This window comes from Notechis scutatus, chromosome 4, assembly GCF_049901735.1.
Source record: "Notechis scutatus isolate UNSWTSFEM ecotype Mainland chromosome 4, rNotScu1.2, whole genome shotgun sequence".
Taxonomy (NCBI): Eukaryota; Metazoa; Chordata; class Lepidosauria; order Squamata; family Elapidae; genus Notechis; species Notechis scutatus.
This window is the reverse complement of record NC_142012.1, coordinates 97841625-97860202: the sequence shown is the minus strand read 5'-3', so window position 1 is coordinate 97860202 and position 18578 is coordinate 97841625. Positions and strand designations below refer to the sequence as shown.

Below are 18578 nucleotides of genomic sequence, written 5' to 3'. Positions count from 1 at the left end.
CTTCCTTCCCCTTCCTTATTTTTCCCTTCCTTCCAATGTTTCCTTCTTTTTGTTTGTCTTTCTTCTTTCCCTTTCTCCTTTCCTGTCCCTTCTTGCATGCTCAAATACAAAAGGGGAAACATTGCTCCTTTTGTGTTGTTTTTAGTTTGTTTTGATAGCTCTCTGCCAGAAAAAATGGAGCCCAGGGAGGCTGTGCACACGCACACATACCCTATGCCCCTTTTCCGGCTGCAATGGCCTCCTGCAGACCTCTGCTAGGAAAAACGGAGCTTGGGAGGGGGGGCGCATGCGACACCCTGCAAGTTCCATTTTTGCAGGCAGAGGCACAGCGGGCTGGTCCTTTGCTCTTTCCAGGCCATCTCTGTGGGCCACAGGCTGTATATGGCCCACGGGCCTTGAGTTTGACACCCCTGTCTTAGACTTCTGGGCCTCAAGTCTTCCAGGACCACAGCAATTGTAAGGGTCCAACCTAAAGTTTTATACTACTAGTACTACTACTAACAACAACAAGAACAACAACAATAATAACAATAATAATAGAGTCATGTTAGAAATGTCACCAATATACCTCTCTTGGTAGGACATTCTGTGCTTGAGGCCATATTGTACAATTTAAGAAGATATTTAGTGCAGAAGTTCTCAAGCAGAGCATATAAAAAAAAAGGGAAGTGGAGGGGATATTCTAGAATTAACAGCCAGAGAATGCTGGTTCATTTGGGGTTTCAGGTTTGTTTTGAACATTTACTTTATGATGTTGCAAGTTTAATAATCTTGATTACCTTAAGGAAAAGTCACTCAACTGCTGAGAGCTCTCATTCCTTTGCTTCAGGAATGTGATACTGAGAAGCGTAATAAAGAGTCTGGCAAATCTGTATCAATCAGGGAGAAGTTTCCTACATTGTGCCCTGACCCAAAGGCACACAACAGCTTGAACTCAGAATCAGCAGGCAGCTGGCTGGAATATCTGATTAACAATACAGACTTCCAATAAATGGATGCAACGTCTCTGCCAACCTAATTCAGAGGAATGCTGGTGTACAAAATAGGACAAACACTCCCATGCCAGGTTTCTGTAATATATGCTAAATAAGCATTTTCATTTAGAATGAAGTCCAGCATAAATAACATTTTCCCAATATCGGGCTGGTATTAAAAAAAAAGTACGGTTTTTGAGCTGGAAAGCCTACCATCTCCAAAAGCATTGTTTCCTTTCTCAGAGTAGAATTGGAAAGAAAACACACTCACACATACTAAGTTTGTTTTCGTTCCCCTGTTCACTGTTATTTCTGCTCACTAACACTTATCTTGAGGATTTGAAGCTTTTTATCCCTATTTAGTGTTTCCAGAGTTTTCTTATGAATAACTTTTATTAAAGGATTTAATTTTTTTTCATAAAAAACAGTATTGAAAAAGAAACACAGAGGGAAAAAGTTTATAAAGGATAAAAGAAAAAGTGGCAACAAAAAAGCAAGAAAAATATATCTAAAGAAGCAACTTCAAATCTTTTCTGCCACAATTCCAAACATTACGTACCATTGCCATACTTATCAAATTTGCTCTTCTTCCTATAAACAAAACTTTTAAATTAATAAATTCCAAAATCAGCAGTTCGTTTTTATCCATTTTCAGCAAAGAGTCCCTACAAGTAGTGCTCGCATAATTGAGCCTGCCCATTACGGTCATATGCCATACTATTCATAAAATGGGTTGGTCACATGACCTGTTTTAGAATGTTTCCTGCAGCAGTCCTTAAGCAACCAGGGTGGTCATTAAGCAAATACTGGAGTCATTAAGCAAACCAGTGCTTCACAATGGGTGTGCTTTGGCTGAAAACTGACTTGGATAAGCAAAGTAAATGGGAGAAGCTAATATTCACTTAACAACTGCAGTGATTGCTGAAAACTATGTCCAAAAGGACATTAAAAAGGGTGTGATTCAACCACCTTGTCTAGAAATTTTTATCTCAGTTGTGATTGTAAGGGGAGGACTACTTATACTAAAAGTTGTGGGAGTCTTTCAAGAAGAAATTGGACTGCCATTTGTCAGAAATGGTGTAGGGTCTCCTGCTTGGATGGGGGGCTTGGACTAGATGACCTACAAGGTCCCTTCCAGCTCTGTTAATCTAATCTAATTTAATTTAATTTAACCTAATCTAAAAATTCCCCAGAATTCTGGAGTCAAGTTGGTCTGGAAGCTACACTCTTTGACTTGATTGCAATTTTAAATTGAGTGAGTCAAGAACATTAGTACAATTGCAGTAAGACCAGTAGGACCTCAGCAGAGTCAAGACATGAGTAAGTAACAAAGGTCAAGCAGTATGCTAACATTCAGATGAAGTTGGGTTATACAATTCCCAATAGGTTTTGTGAGGGCAACAGGCCAGCCTGATGGGTTAAACCAGAGGTCTCAAAACTTGACAGCTTTAAGACTTGTGGACTTCAACTCCTAGAATTCAAGTTTGAGGACCTCTGGGCTAAACAGAGACAATCAACCACCACAAAAGGGAACAAAAAGACCTCTCCACCAGTAACCAATAACCAGATCACCATAGATTAACTCTGGACTAACAATCAAGCAAACAATGTCCCAATCAAGAATCTGCAAAGAGCCATCAGTAAACAGCCCAACCAAAGAATATCTACACACAGACAGACAAGGCACCAGAATATAACAGGGAACAGCACTCCTTACTAGCACAGCACTGACCATGTTACCTATTTAGGGTAATGAAACTTCTGCAAGAAAACAAGCAAGCTCAGAGAGCACCAAGGACCCCTGATAAATGGAAGGGAAAACAACAAAGGGCAGGCACAATCTGTTGTTCTAGATTTTGTCCTACAGGTTTTGAGTAGTTGTGGTACAGATCAGTGGTGGGATTCAAATTTTTTTACTACTGGTTCTGTGGGCATGGCTTGGTGGGCATGGTGTGGCTTGGTGGACGTGGCAGGGGAAGGATACTGCAAAATTCCCATTCCCTCCATCCCACTAACCTGCTTTCCAGCTCCATTCTCCTGTCCAGGGCAACAAAAGAAGACCCAGCCAATCAGCTGGGACTCGGGAGGCAGAGAATAGATGGGGGCGGGGCCAGTCAGAGGTGGTATTTTCTGGTTCTCCGAACTACTCAAAATTTCCGCTACCAGTTCTCCAGAACTGGTCAGAACCTGCTGAATCCCACCTCTGGTGCAGATATTTAAACACTAGAATTCAATTAAGCATAAATTTCGGCTCTTAAGGTAGGCCGCCATTAGCCAAATTGAGTTGAGAATAAAGTGGGAGAGACCACCATAAACATTGAATGCAGTGTTATTTGATTAGGAGAGTTAAATATTCCAAGCAGGAACAGTCTTATCTGAATATAGGTAGTCCTCAATTTATGATCACAATTGAGCCCAAAAGTTCTGTTCCTAAGCGAAACAATTAAGTGAATTTTGTCCCATTGTATGATTATTATTTTTTTGCCATAGTTGTTAAGTGAGTTATTAACTCATTTTTTTCTCATTGTTTTAACTTTGAGCAGTCATTAAATGAACTGTTATAAATGGAGGACTACCTGTACTAGTAGTAAGAACTGATCTTTCAGTTGCTTTTACCCTCCCACTTACCTTCAGGAAAACAATGCATCCACCTTGAGCAACTGAAATTATTTTATCTCCTGGGTCAACATACTGCGTTTAAACAAGCAAAAATAAAATATGCTCAAAGACACTTTCTTCCTGGAAAAAGAAGATCAAGCCAAGCGAGAACCTGAAATCAATTAAAGGTCTGCTTTTTTAGCCTGCACAGCTTTGTGCATGTAGTCCTCGACTTACGACTGCAATTGTGCCCAAAATTTATGTTGCGAAATGAGATGGTCATTAAGTGAACTTTGCCCCATTTTGCAATCTTTCTTTGCCACACTTGCTGAGTAAATCACTGCGGTTGTTAAGTCAGTAACCTGGTTGTTAAGTGAATCTGGCTTCCCTCATTGACTTTGCTTGATCCCTGGACATGATCCCTGGACATTGTAACAGTCATAAATATGGATCACTTGTCAAACATTCATATTATGATCATGGGGGATGCTGCAATGTTCATAAGCGTGAAGAACTATCATAAGTCACTTTTTTTCAGCGATAGTTACTTCAAAAATGGACACTAAATGAACTGTTGTAAGTGGAGAATTATCTGTACTACATGTCCACCATATTCGCTCATATTCCAAAAGAAAGGAAAACTAACTGCAGAAGAATATGCCCTTCCACAGTGCCACAAATATGTCAGAGGGTCGCAAAAGGGGAGCACATGACCCCAGGACACTGAAAGTCATAAATATGAGCCGGTTGCCAAGCCTTTGAATTTGCTATTTATTTATTTATTTGATGTGTCAATCACTTACAAGATAACAGGCATAAGTATAAACATAACTATGAATCCATGAAATGGATACATATAAGAAAAAAGAACAGTAGGACAGGGATGGTAGGCACATTGGTGCGCTTGTGCATGCCCCCTACAGACTTCTTAGGAAGGGGGTGAGGTCAATAGTAGACAGTCTAAGGTTAAAGTTTTTGGGGTTTGGGGAAGAAACCACAGAGTCAGGTAGAGTATTCCAGACATTGACCACTCTGTTGCTGAAGTCGTATTTCCTGCAATCAAGTTTGGTGCGATTTACCTTGAGTTTTTATCTATTGTGTACTCTTGTATTGTTATGGTTGAAGCTGAAGTATTCATTGACAGGTAGGACATTGCAATGTATGATTTTATGTACTTTACTTAGATCGGACCGAAGGCGGTGTAGTTCTAGGTTTTCTAGGTCTAGAATTTCAAGTCTGATAGCATAAGGTATTCTACAAGGAGTAGAGGAGTGGAGAACTCTTCTTGTGAAATATTTCTGGACTTTCTCAACTGTGCTAATATCAGATACGTAATGTGGGTTCCAGACTGATGAGCTGTATTCAAGTATTGGTCTAGCAAATGTTTTGTATGCTCTCGTTAGTAGTGTGATATTACCAGAGAAAAAGCTACATAAGATTAGTTTAACAACTCTTAATGCCTTTTTGGCTATGTAGTTACAGTGGGCTCTAGCACTTAGATCATTAGAGATGAGTACTCCAAGATCTTTGACAGAGTTTGGATCATCAACAAGGTCTTGACTATTCAGCCTGTATTTTATTTTCTGATTATTATTTTTTGCCAATAGAGCATTTATTTGTTGAGATTTGAAGTTGCCATTTGTTTTGATCAATTTTGATTACGAGTCGTAAGTGTGAAAAAACGGTCATAAGTCACTTTTCCCGGTGATGTTGTCACTCTGAATGGTCACTAAAGAAACTTTTGTTAAGGCCTGGAACCTTATAAATAGACGGCCGCTATTCTAGCAGACTTCCTTCCCGGCACGCCCGGGCAGCGCTCAGCCCGACCTCCGGGGAACATAAATGCACAAGCACACACACACACACACCCGCAACGCGATGCAAGAGCCTTTTAGGATCAGTTTGCGAGTTCAGGCTGCAGTCAGACGGGGACTGTCAAACGAGCTCCACCTGAGCCCTAAGGCGGCGTCCTCCTCGGAGCTTCTCGCTCCCCAAACGCCCTTTTCGCAATTAGGTCTCCCGCCTCAGATCCGGATTCAGGCGCGTTTCCCACCGCTGCTATTCTGGAAATCCCTGCCCCCGAATAATAAGCCTTAGCGGGCAGAAGGAGGGAGGGAAGGAAGGGATGGGCCAGCCCTTCGCACTGTTACTTTGATCCCGCGACCCCAGACGGCCGGCAGCTGCTTCGCAGGCGCCTCCAAGGTGGAGCCTCTTCCTGAGCCTGCCGGTCTCCCATCTCCCTTCCCAGAGCAGAGACGGCTGCGCGGCGCTGCTGAAGGCTCCACGGAGCCCGCTGCAAACGAGGCTGTCAGGTAGGGCGAAATTAACGCTTAGCAAAAAAAAAAAAAAAAAGCGCGGGAAGGGTCGCTCCTGTCGTTACCGGCGGGGTTGTTTCCCCCCCCACCATTTTAGGGTCAAGGCAGAAACGCAACAGGTGCGGCATCTCCAATAGGTGGTCGTGACCACGAGGGGACATGCGATGCTAGGGGACGGGGGTTTATGGCTCTTCTAACAGTGCCGAAGTTTTTGGTAGCCTTCCCGAGTTGAAGGAGCCAGGCAAAATGATTGAGTTCGAGGGAGTCGTGGGAATGTGGACAGTTGGGGTTGGTTCAGGTTGCGAGAGGTGTAGAGAGGAATGAAAGTGGACAGAGGGAGAGAAAACTTTTCCTCCAGCTTGTATGCCTCACAAGTTTTTGCAGAAGTGAGTGCAGGGTGATTAGATTAAATTAGATTAGATTAGATTAACAGAGTTAGAAGGGACCTTGTAGGTCATCTAGTCCAACCCCCCACCCAAGCAAGAGACCCTACACCATTTCTTCTTGACAGCCTCCAGTGATGAAGCTCCCACAACTTTTAGTCCTCCACTTACGACCAAAACTGAGATCAGAATTTCTAAGTAATGGTTGATAGCAATAGCACTTAGACTTATATACCACTTTACAGCTCTTTCTAAGGGGTTTTACAGATTTAGGATATTGTCCCCAACAGTCTGAGTCCTCCTTTTGCCGATCTCGGAAGGATGGAAGGCTGAACTCAACCTTGGGTGGTTCAGGATTGAAGGAATTGAATGATAGTTTTGAGCAGTTTATGAAGAGGTTTGCTTACAAAGAGTTGGCTTGCTTGCATTCTTATCCGCTGGTCTGAGTTGGTGGTGCTGCAAAGTTAAGCTTTGCCTGTGTGAAATCTACAACCAAGGATCCTGGTTAAGGTTGCCAAATCAGATCAGCAGCCATCCAGAGGGAGCACCATCCTGCTGGGTTAGCCCTCCTCTAAATTTGGAGCCAAAAGGGGCTCTCCCTCGTTTTTCTGAGACAGTTGGTATGGTAACTCCATCCAGTGTTGCTGAATTATATCTTCCAGCTGCTGGTTATGTTGGTTGAAGGTTTTGTAGTTCATCAGGTAGGAGATTACAGATTCCTACCCAGTTTATCTTCCTCTTTATCTTTCAAAAGGTCCACTGCCACTGGCATTGACCTAGCACGGGTGTCAGCAACCCATGGCTCTGAAGCCGCATGCGGCTCTTTGGGCCCTCTGCTTTGGCTCCCTGTCGGGTGATCCCACCACTGGCTGGCCCCACCCCTCAGCCTCCCCTCCCAGTCACTCCTCGCCTGGCCTGAGAAGGTAAAACACACAAAAACAAAAAAAAGAGGGAGGGAGAGAGGGATAGAGAGAGACCCATTTCCCACAGAAAACACCGAGAGCCACAAAAACTGGGTAGGCGTGGGGAGGGGGTTGTCATGTGACTGGGTGGGGGTGATGTTGAGTTGGCCACGCCCACCCAGGTTTTGTGGCTCCTGCTGTTTTCTGTGGGAAATGGGTCCAAATGGCTCTTTGAGTGTTTAAGGTTGCAGACCTAGCACAACACTCTAGACCAGTGGTTGCCTACCAGTGGGCTGTGGCCCACTGGTGCGCCTTGAGAAAATTTTGGTGGGCCGCAGAGAAATCTCAACCCCAGAGCACCCTCCCAAAGCAATTAATCCAGGCTGCGCAGAAACACAAGGCTGTGCTGCCCACATGGCCCGCAGGAATGCTCCCCGCCCACTCACTCCTTATCTGGCAAACTTGCCTGCTAAAATTGCTATTTTTCCTTTTTCCGACCATCATCTGTTCTGCTGTGCTGGGAAATTTAGATTAGCTAGGAAGCAGGAATGGTTGGATTTCTTGCTTTCTAGCTAGTCTTTATATCTTCGGCTTGCTTCCCTTCGGACTGAAGGTTTGCTTGCAAGCAAATTCAGTGCAGACTCATGGCAAGCAAATTTGAGAGACTGAGCTAGCCAATGGCAGATAGATAGATAGATCACTGAATGATTCTGTGAGCAACTCAATCTGCCTGCTTTGCCTTGCCTGATTTTGGGTAAAAGTTGCTCTTTTTTATAAAAAATTCAATATTTATATAAATATGTATAATATTTACATACAAGCCACGCCCAGCCAGTCACATGACCACCAAACCACACCCACAAATCAGGCCACGCCCACAGAACTGGTTAGTGGTCCCTGGGATCTAAAATTATGAGTTTGGTGGTCCCTGAGGTCCAAAAGGCTGGTGACCCCTGCTCTAGACCCGGGGTGTCAAACTCACGTCATCATAGCGGCGTCACGTGACATATTGGTACTTTTTTCCTAAACGCTAAACCGGGTGTGGCCGTGGCTAGTGTGTGACACAATCTGGCCCATAGCCCAGGGAGTTTGACAACCCTGCTCTTGACTGTGTGAAGTGGGTCTTCATGATCTGGCATGTTATGGGAACTGGCATTATTATTTTTATTCTAAAAATGAATCCTGCCATCATAGTTTATTTTGGGGTGTAGCAATTGTGTTTTGTTAGGCCAAGTTTAGGGTGCTAAGTTACCTAATAAGTTGTTGCTATTAGATGTTAACAAATAAGCCCTAACCCAATCTTCAATGTCTGTGTTCATAGGACTGCAGCAATAAGATAGTTGTCATCACTTTTAATCAGAAATAAATCATTTAGAATTAATGAATAAAGACTGGAGGAAGTGTTTCCTTGCTTCCTCCTCAGATACACTTAGGATAACATGAGATTTGAATCAACTACTACAGGGTGTATCTCAAATATTACACTACAGGTATGACTAACATATCCCTACTCTTATAAAATACTCCTCTAAGGCATAATATGACTTGTTTGTCTTATAGAATCTATGGTTTACTGATTACATTACAGTTTACTACTATGTGTGAACTCAACCTGTGTGAGTTAATTGGGGAGAATGAGCCTTGGTTTTTTTTTATTCTTTTAAATATTAAGGTTTTATGCTTGACCCAATAGGAAAAGATAAATCTTGAATTCTAAATTTATTTTGTTTGTATCCTGCCTTTATTAGCTTTACCAATAACTCAAGACATCAAACATATGTGACACACCTTCCTCCTCCTGTTTTCCCCACAACAATGACCCTCTGAGGTGAGTTGGGTTGCGAGTGAGTGAATAACCCCAAAACACAGTTGGCTTTCATGGCTACGGTGGTACTAAAACTCACAATCTCCTGCTTTCTAGCTTGGTGCCCTAACCTCCAACCAAACTGGTCCTCAGTTTTAATGGGTGGCATGGAACTTGATAATAATTAGTAATATATGGCATACAGTTGCATGTTGCTACTCTAGACTCCCCAAACCCACAATCAGCCAAACTCTCAGCATATTTAGAAGACATCATGTTAAGGAAAGCTGGTTTAGACATTAAGGCATAGTGCTGGTATGCACCTTCAAAAAAATTAATAATCTCATTCATTCTTCTTGGTTCACTTGCATAAATTTGAGGTGATTAAAGAATGGTGTAAGATGGACATACTTTTTTCCATTTATGTAGAAAAGATTGAGCCTTGGGAATTGGAAGCAAGCAAAACTTTTGTTCAGAATCTTCTTACCTGATACATATTATCTACCCACTGGTGGGACTGCTGGGAATTCAAACTGAAGGATTCTGGGAGTTGAAGTCCACATATCTTAAACTTGCTGAGTTTGAGAAACATTGGCATAGACCAGTGGTTCCCAACCATTTTTTGGCCATGCCCCACCTAAGCATCTCTAAAATCCTGATGCTCTCCCCCATGACGTATAATTCTTACTATTCAAAAAGTGAACTCCTACTCACGCGGAGGAAGCCTAAAAGGCCATTAACTTGGTTTAAACAAGGTTTCAAAGAACATGGCATCCATGAAAGAGAAAAATAAAAGAACAAAAGACAGTAGAAGTACTGAGTATCTTAAAAGAATAATAGTATGAAGAAATATGAAAAACCAGCAAATAAAGTTTCAAAACATAATAGAAAACTGAAATGCATAAATATAAAATAACTTTAAAGAAAGCTTTTTCTGTAATATTTTGAGCATATTAATTACTATACATATTAAAATAAAGGTACCTAACAAATTCAAAATACAATTTGAGCTCACTTCAAGGTCATATTTACAATGCAATCCTATGCATGTCTACTCAGAAATAAGTACCTTTGTCTTCAATGGGGCTTACTCCCGGGAAAATGTACATACACAGGCCTGGCAAGGCCTATGCATGTGTGGCTCAGCCCCAGATTGCTCTGAGAGGAAAAGTCTTGTAAAACACAGCCTGGGAAACACACAGACTAAAAATAACTGTAAATCAGACAATTTCTTACTTAAACTTGGGTCCTGGTCCTGTATCCTCACTGCTGGGCTTCCCCCAGCAGCCATCCACTCTGTCTCCTCACAGAGCAGTTCTCCCTGCAACCACCCAGCAGCAAAGCCCACAGGAAAGAGAGAGACACAGAGAGACTGCCAGTCCCATGATCCTTAGAAGTGGGAACACATCTGGTTGGCTGGCAGTTGCTCCATCCACCTGCCAGCTTGGATGTCCTTTTCAGACCAGGCCCTAGGAAATGCACTTTAACAAAGACAGCAATAGGTAAATGAAACACAGCTGTTTCATCACAAATATACAGTATAAGAACAATTAGCGGGCTTTCAAAAATTCAGTTAATAGCTCTTTTTCACATTGCCCCCATTAAAAATCAAATTGCCTCCCCCTCGCATGGGGCGTGGGCCCCACGTTGGGAACACTGGTATAGACATAGCTGCTATATTTTGTTCAGAGGGAACCTTCAACAGGGCCATGAACTCTCTGTACTTGGCAACATTTTTAAGTTGCGAACTAGCGATAGGAATTACTGCCCTGAATCAGGGAATGATCAGGAATGCAATAATAATAATAATGGATTGATTGTGTGTCATCAAGTTAACATCAACTCTTGATACTAACTTGATTTTAGATTTTCTCCCGGACAATCTATGCCCAGATTGGTCCTACAAATTTTTCAAACTGTTTACTAGACTTCCTAATCCGCTGGAAGAAAACAGGCATTCCTGCATCTCATTCAAGTAAGGACTTAATAAGGTTTATTCCCCCAGGAAACATTTGCCTTGATTGCCTTACTTGAGTACAAATCGGCAGCCTTAGTTTTAGGCTGATTTATTACAATTGTAAGATTTATTGTCTGTGTAGATGAAGAATATCAGGCAGCTACCCTGTGTTGAGGATGCAATATGAGAGATAGAAGCCTTCTTTGTTTATAGTCAAGAATTTGTGCCTCACTCACACTCCCCGTTGACCACCCTTTCCTTCCCCTTCATGCATTCTTGCTGTCTGAGCAAACTTCAAAGAGAGAAGCAGCAGGGCCACTTTTGTTTGAAGAAAGGCATGGAGAAGGAGAAATGGTTTTCTGAATGTTGTTCCACACAGAGGAAAGTCAGGACTGGCCTGTAGGAGGATCATAGGCAAGCGAAGGAGGATGGCTCTTCAAACCCTGTCTGTAGTTTGGCCAAAAAAGGAACACTGGTAGGTACAACTTGCAGAGGTCTGCATGAAAAGCTGGGGGAGTATCAAACTTCTTCCTTAAGTCATTTGTCAAAGCGAGAGACTTCCTTTGCTATTGCTGAGGAGGAGTATTGGGAAGAAAACAGAGCTGAGCCGGTATATGACAAATATTTTTTATGCAGAAAAGCTCCTGCTGCAGTTAAGAGTATCTTGAAACTGGTGATGGAAAACCTTTTCTTTGCAGCTGTTCTAGTACTGGAGGTTGTCCTCAAGATGGACAAATTAACAACTGACCTTTCAGAGGCCATTGTGCTCTTCATACACCGTTTTCATCTTATCAGTATAATTTCACGAAATGAGGGACAGAGCGTACCTTGCTGTAAAGTCAACGGGGCCTATCCATCTGCATTTGTTTGGCTCGCACACAAAAGAGACACCACTTGGGGATTTTGTGTTTGATTTTGAAAGGCTCAGGGCTGACCTTTTCCTGCATTTTAGTTGTGTTGATTAGATTGCAAGACTTGATTTTTTTTTTCCGGAGGAGGCAACAGTTTCCTATATTGCATTAAACTTGGAGTTCTAAAACTGGATGGCAGAAATTGGGGCACCAAAGAAATTTAGAAAAATCTAACTCTATCTAGTGCCATCTAGTGGATCTCTGTTTTTTTTTGTAAGCTAAATTTGTTAGCTGTACATTGAACTAGAAGCAAGAAGGATTTCTACAACTGTGGCCTTAGCTTTCCATTTTTTTAAATTTGTAGGACTCCAATAGCCTCAGTGGCTGTGAATGTTATGTTTATAATGTATTATCTACTGTGTTTCTCATATAATAAGTCCAGGTCTTTTTTTTTTTTTTTTTTTGAGCCCTGAAAAAACAGCTAGGCCGTCTTTTCGGGGGTGACTTAACTCCCCCCCCTTGCATACTCGGACGGGCGGGCGGTGACGGCTTGGATGTTGACCTCGGCGTTGGTGGGGCACTTTGTATTGGGAGATCTTCTGCCACCGTTGCTTTCCCTTCTCCCTGTGCCGCCGTGGTGTTTGGAGCATCGCCACGGCATTTGACGCAGCCACACGGGGCCGCCCAGGGCTCCTCCCTGCAACTGGAGCCCAGCGGAGACACTCGGCTTCAGGCGCTCCTGTCGCCGCCTTCCTGGGCATCGTTCAAAGGCAAAGCCCATTCTTTTAAAAATGACACCCTACTACGACAAAGCCTCCCCTGCCCAAGAGGGCAGCCCAACCCCACGTGGGGAGGCGAATCTCCCGGGGCTGCAGTGCAGGATCGGCCCACCCCGGGAGAAGCACCCAGCTGCCATCCCTGCCTGGCACCGGGCAGAGCGTGAAGAGTCCAGCGCAGCTGACAGGTGGGCCCTCCTGCCCGGTGGCGGAGCTTTGCCCAAGGCAGCGAGCACCTCCCCGCCAGTCCCTCTGCTCATCCTGCCAGGGCCGCGCCGGAGCCAGGCGGGCTGGGCAGAGCCAGGAAAGCGAGCCATGGGTGCGCGCCCACCAAGCTTCCTGCCAAGAGAAAGAGCCGGGCCAACCCAAGCTTGGCTTCTCAAGTCCCTCCAGCCTGACCCCGAAGGGGCCACCAGGAGAGGCTGCCTGAGGCACTGATAGCACCCACCCGTCCGCGGATAGGGAGGCAAGGCGACAGCCCACACCATGTCCTCTGAGCTGAGCCCCGCCGAGTGAGCGCCTCTGCCTGATGCCCGTGCCACTGCAGCGTTTGGAGCATCGCTGCCGCATTTGGAGATGCCACCGCGTTTGGAGATGCATGGGGACGGGGACGGGGACGGGATGGGTGAGGGGTGGAAAGGATGGGTGGCTTCAGGCACTCTGCTGGACCTGCCAGCCACGGAAGCAGTGCTGCCGTCGCTTCGCCTCCCTGTCCGCAGATGGGTGGGTGCTATCACTGCCTCGGGTGGCCTCTCCCAGCGGCCCCTTTGGGGTTGGGCTGGAGGGACTTGGGAAGCCAAGCTGAGGTCGGCCCGGCTCTTTCACTTGGCAGGCAGGCGTGCACCTGCAGCTTGCTTTCCCGGCTCTGCTCAACCCGCCCGGCTCCGGCACGGCCCTGGTGGGATGAGCAGAGGGCCCAGCAGGGAGGCGCTCGCTGCCTTGGCCAGAGTTCCGCCAGCGGGCAGGAGGGCCTTCCTGTCAGCTGCGCTGGGCACCCCAGGCGAAGCTCTTCACGCTGTGCCTGGCACCAGGCAGGGACGGCGGCTGAGCATTTCTCCCGGGGTGGGCTGATCCTGTGCTGCGGCCCCGGGAGATTCGTCTCCCTACATGGGGTTGGGCTGCCCTCTTGGGCAGAGGAGGCTTTGTCATAGTAGGGCGTCGTTTTTAAAAGAATGGGCTTTGCCTTCAAACAATGCCTGGGAAGGCGGCGACAAGAGCGCCTGAAGCCGAGTGTCTCCGCCGGGCTCCGGTTGCAGGGAGGAGCCCTGGCCGGCCCCATGTGGCTGCGCCAAATGCCGCAGCAGCACGGGGAAAAGCGAAAGCAACAGTGGTGGAAGGTCTCCCGATACGAAGTGCCCCACCAACGCCGAGGTCAACGCAGGCAGCACCATACCCGGGTGTGCAGCAAAAGTATTTGGCGAAAGTAGGGAGGTTGGTGGCGAGGCATGGGTGCCCATGAGGCACTCCAAATGGCATATCCCCCCGCCCTTCCCCCCATTTTGCATATTTTAAAATAGGCCTTAATTTGGGGGAGGGGCTTAATTTCATTTCATGCCTATAAAACATTCTGCGACTTCCTATTGGGGGAGGCCGTATTGTTGGAGAAACATGGTATATATCCAAACATGGTTTGGATTTTTTTTTCTCTGTACATGCCCTGGACAGCTTTTTGATAATGAGCGGGTATCAAAAAGTTTATATAACCCTTGAAAATGAGACTAAATTGTACTTGTTACATTTTTAAGGTGATTAATTGTTTGGAAAGAAACACAAGTATAATTATTCTAAAAATTTCATGAGAGCACTTGAGTGACTTTGCTGACACAAAGATGTTTACTGTAATGATTTGATTGGAATAACAAGCAGGCTGGCGTGGATCACCTTTTGCTACTAGTTCAGTACATTATTTCTTCCCTGCGGAGTCAGTGAAGAAACACTTCCTTTAATGTTGGCAAATTACTCAGACAATGAAATTAATGAAGCCTGGCAAGATAAATGAGCTGCTGTAAAAGTCATTCGCCTTCATTATAAGTAAACCATTGATTATAAAATGCACGTCCATTCTTTGAAATTTATTTTCTGAAAATAAGTCCCTGCTTTACAGTGTTTGCATCCTTAATTATTTTACAATCAACTTTTTTTGCAAAATTAGTAACAGCTGATGATTTAGTGTTGTTATTTAGAGACTGCTGTGTTCTAAATACCATACCTCCATAAAGGTGTGCATTTTAAAATATATAATGCATCCACCCAGCCATGTTATGATAAGACAGTAATATGAGACTTTGAAAAACATTTTTAATTCCATTTTCCATCCTCATAATTTGGGAATGTTTCTGGAAATCAACTCTGATTTTTTTTCATTTCAGGAATAAAAGAAATATGCCTATGCAGTTTTAAAAACAATTGCTTTCATAAGTCACAAATGGGGTGTGTTTATTCCCTCACCTGTTCCAAAATATGCTGTATGAAAATATGATGTAGGATGACCTACAATAAAAAGTAGTCATTTCTATATATAAGTGTATAGAAAAGGGATTTGCAAACACTATCGGTATCCAAATGCAGCCTGGCCAATGTAGCTTGTAATTCTTTCTCAGTTCCGCAGCTTAATAATAATTTTAAAAAAGCTATATTCTTTTGACGAGAATTTTCCTTGCATCACAAAGCAGTTTTATCCTTTCAGGGGTGTGTTCCTGTTTTCTCTAACGAAGAAGTGGTTTGAAACCAGAATTTGTGTAGGGCAGGGTGTCAAACTCACGACCCACGGGCCGGCTGTGTCACGTGCTGGCCTCACCCCTGCCTGGTTTAACGAAGGGGGGAAAAGTCCCGATACGTTATGTGATGACGTGAGTTTGACACCCCTGGTGAAGAGGAACCATGGTGGTGCAGTGGTTAGAATGCCGTACTACAGTATTTCAGGCTAATTCTGCCAGCTGCCACCAGTTTGGCAATTTGAGTCTCACTGGCTCAAAGTTGACTCAGCCTTCCATCCTTCCGAGGTTGGTAAAATGAGGACCCAGATTGTTGGAGACAATATGCTGACCCTGTAAACTGCTTAGAAAGGGCTGTAAAGCACTGTGAAGCAGTATATAAGTCTAAGTGCTATTGCTACTGATACAGAATGGCTCAAATTTGAAACATCTATCTAGGACTCTCCAGAACTATAAATTGGGGTTCAATTCAATTGAATTCAACCTAATTTGATTAAATTAGGTTTTGATTGTTCTAAAGCTTGCTAGTACATTTATTTGGATATTTCCCACTTTTGGAAATATGATGCTTACTTTTAAAGTCAAAATTCTTATGCAATTGCCCAATTGGCAATTGTCCAAAAACAGAACTTTGTATTTGTGCCTGACATAAATAGTATGAATCATCTCTCCTTTTTTTTTAAGTTAATGAATAGGAAACTCCTGTCTTTGCTGCTTATTTTTCTGGCCTCCTCTATACATGAAAACATGTGGGAATGTTAAAGAGAAAGGAGGTTTCAACTACAAGTATTTTTTTTAATATTATGATTGCACATTGCTGTAATCATGAGGTAATGGAAAGGATCCAGGGAGTTATTATTATTATTTTATTAAATAAGTGATGGAACAAAGCTAACTGCATTGACCTTAAATGACTTTGCCTCAATTTTTGCTTCACTGTTGAGTGTCTTCCAAACACCCTGCCTTGATTAGTTTCTGGAAACAGATTAGGAAGCAGCAGTGTTCGTTTATGTCCTGCTTCAAATTCTGTACAATGGAAGCTTTGTGTTGTGTGTCTCTGTGTGTCTGCAGGTCTGTGTATGACCACAAGTGAGCCCAAAATTTATGTCGTTAAGTGAGAAATTTGCTAAGTGAGTTTTGCCTCATTTTATGACTTTTTTGCTAGATTTGTTAAGTGAACAAATCACTTAATCAACTGCAGTTGTTAAATTAGTAAAACAGTTAAGTGAATGCCTTCCTCACTGACTTTACTTGTTAGAGGGTCACTAAAAGGGGTCACATGACTCCAGGACACTGCAACCATCATAAATGTGAGTCAGTTGTCAAGTTCCCAAAAGTAAATCAAGTGACCATGGGGATGATACAGTGGTCATAAGTGTGAAAAATGGTCATGTCACTTTTTTCAGTGCCATTGTAACTTTGAATGGTCACTAAATGAGGAATTCTATTCCTATTCTATTCTACCCTTGTTTGAATTTTCAGTGTAGTTTGTCCAAAAAATTAGCAAAATGCAAGACATATGTGCCATTCTTGTTGTTGCTCCAATTTCCTACAACGTTGTGCTAAAGTTGTACTAAAGTAACTCAGCCTTCCTTGAGCTTGATGTCATGCAGCTGGAAATTTTTAGAAGTGTAGTCTAAACATATCTATAAGGCTCCAGGCTAGGAGAAAACCAGGAGAATTTAGGGCTGTGTTTTATTAAAGTCATAAAGGAGAGAGGCTTCAGACCAAATGTTGAAATCTCTTGAGAAGATAACACAAATGAATACAGTCGATGGCAAAGGCATACATGGACTCAATATTTGTTGTTGATTATTATGGTGTATATAAAATTGTCCATCTTCATCTTCAGACCCATGAAGAATTACCTGTGTCTTTTTCCATATGGGAAATGGGGCTCTAGTAATAAAGGCCAAGTTCATATGTGAATGGGAGAGGGTTTCAATCTTCTGGTCCCAGAAATCCTCATGGATTTGCTCCATCTCTTTCTTGGGGATCCACCTTAATAATTTATGGTTGCAACAACTCTGTTCTGGAAATGTCTTTATGTGACACCATCATCTTAACCCTAGCATGTAGGATGGATGGAGAGTTCATATCTTGAACACTCACTAGCCAGTAAACTGAGAATGATGATAATAAAAAGGAGAATGAACTCTGTCATGCCAAGTTCTGCTCCTTTGACAAAAAAAAAGGCTGTGTTCGAAGAGCTGAAACAAAAGGACAATTTAAAAATAAACATTTTTAAAAAAATAGATAAATGTAAAACTTATTTTGAGCTTTTCTACCAAAAAGTTGTTGGGCAAGTCAGTTGCAAGAGAATAAAATAAGGCATTTAAGTGTAACTGAATGACAAATAACCTATTAAAAAGAAATCTCTTGTAAAATACTGTGAAGGAGACATGGTCATAGATCTATATGGGTAACGTGCTGCCTATAGATCGCAAGACCTTAGTTTAATATTTGTTGCTTTGCATAGCATAGGTACAAAAATCTCAGAGGCAGCCAGCTAGTGGACACACATTCAAATAAATGAAATTCTGAGGAAAAAATTCTAGCCAAAATTGCTTATATGAATCTGACGTCCTGTCAGAGAATTGTGCAGCCGGGTATTCGAATGGAGTCAGAGATGCTGACAAGAACTTGCAGTTTTATATCATCGTCGTCATCGTCATCATCATCATTATTTTATGCCATTGTCTATCCACTGCAGGATGAAGGCCACTTCTGCATGTTTATTTATTTTATTTTTATTTATTTTATTTGATTTGTTAATCGCTTACAAGATAATAGGTATAAGTATAAACATGAGTAAGAATACAGGAAATAGGTACAAATAAATGGGGACAATAGGACAGGGACGGGAGGCACGATGGTGCACTTATGCACGCCCCTTACAGACCTCTTAGGAATGGAGTGAGGTCAATAGTGGATAGTTTGAGGTTAAAGGAGTGCGGGGTTAGAGGATGTAACAACAGAGTTAGGTAGTGCATTCCAGGCATTGACCACTCTGTTGCTGAAGTCATACTTTCTGCAATCAAGTTTGGAGCGATTAACATTGAATTTGTATCTGTTGTGTGTTGTTGTATTGTTGCAGTTGAAGTTGAAGTAGTCATTGACTGGTAGGACATTGTAGCAGATAATTTTGTGTACTACGCTTAAATCCAACCATAGGCGACGTAGTTCAAGATTGTTATAAATATATTTACAGTAAATAAGGTAGACAAATAACATTGTCAGGTAAATCAACACAGCATGAGGTAAATCCCAGAGAACACACAGAAGAAAAAGGCGGGAAACAAGG

General features: G+C 43.1%; 2 protein-coding genes across 3 annotated transcripts in view; both read left to right on the top strand.

Annotated features, from left to right (window-relative positions):
- The window catches only part of ASAH2 (N-acylsphingosine amidohydrolase 2), a 214973-nt gene that overhangs the window by 63631 nt on the left and 132764 nt on the right, over nucleotides 1-18578 (top strand). The gene's annotated exons all lie outside the window — the stretch shown is intronic.
- SLC16A12 (solute carrier family 16 member 12) overlaps nucleotides 8919-18578 on the top strand; it is a 47154-nt gene continuing 37494 nt past the window's right edge. The window contains exon 1 of one of the 2 annotated variants that reach the window (XM_087964172.1): nucleotides 8919-9000. The gene's annotated coding sequence lies outside the window, so the exon portion shown is untranslated. Of the gene's footprint in view, nucleotides 9001-11386; nucleotides 11409-18578 lie in introns of those variants that run through there. The other variant, XM_087964174.1, reaches the window with a different exon arrangement.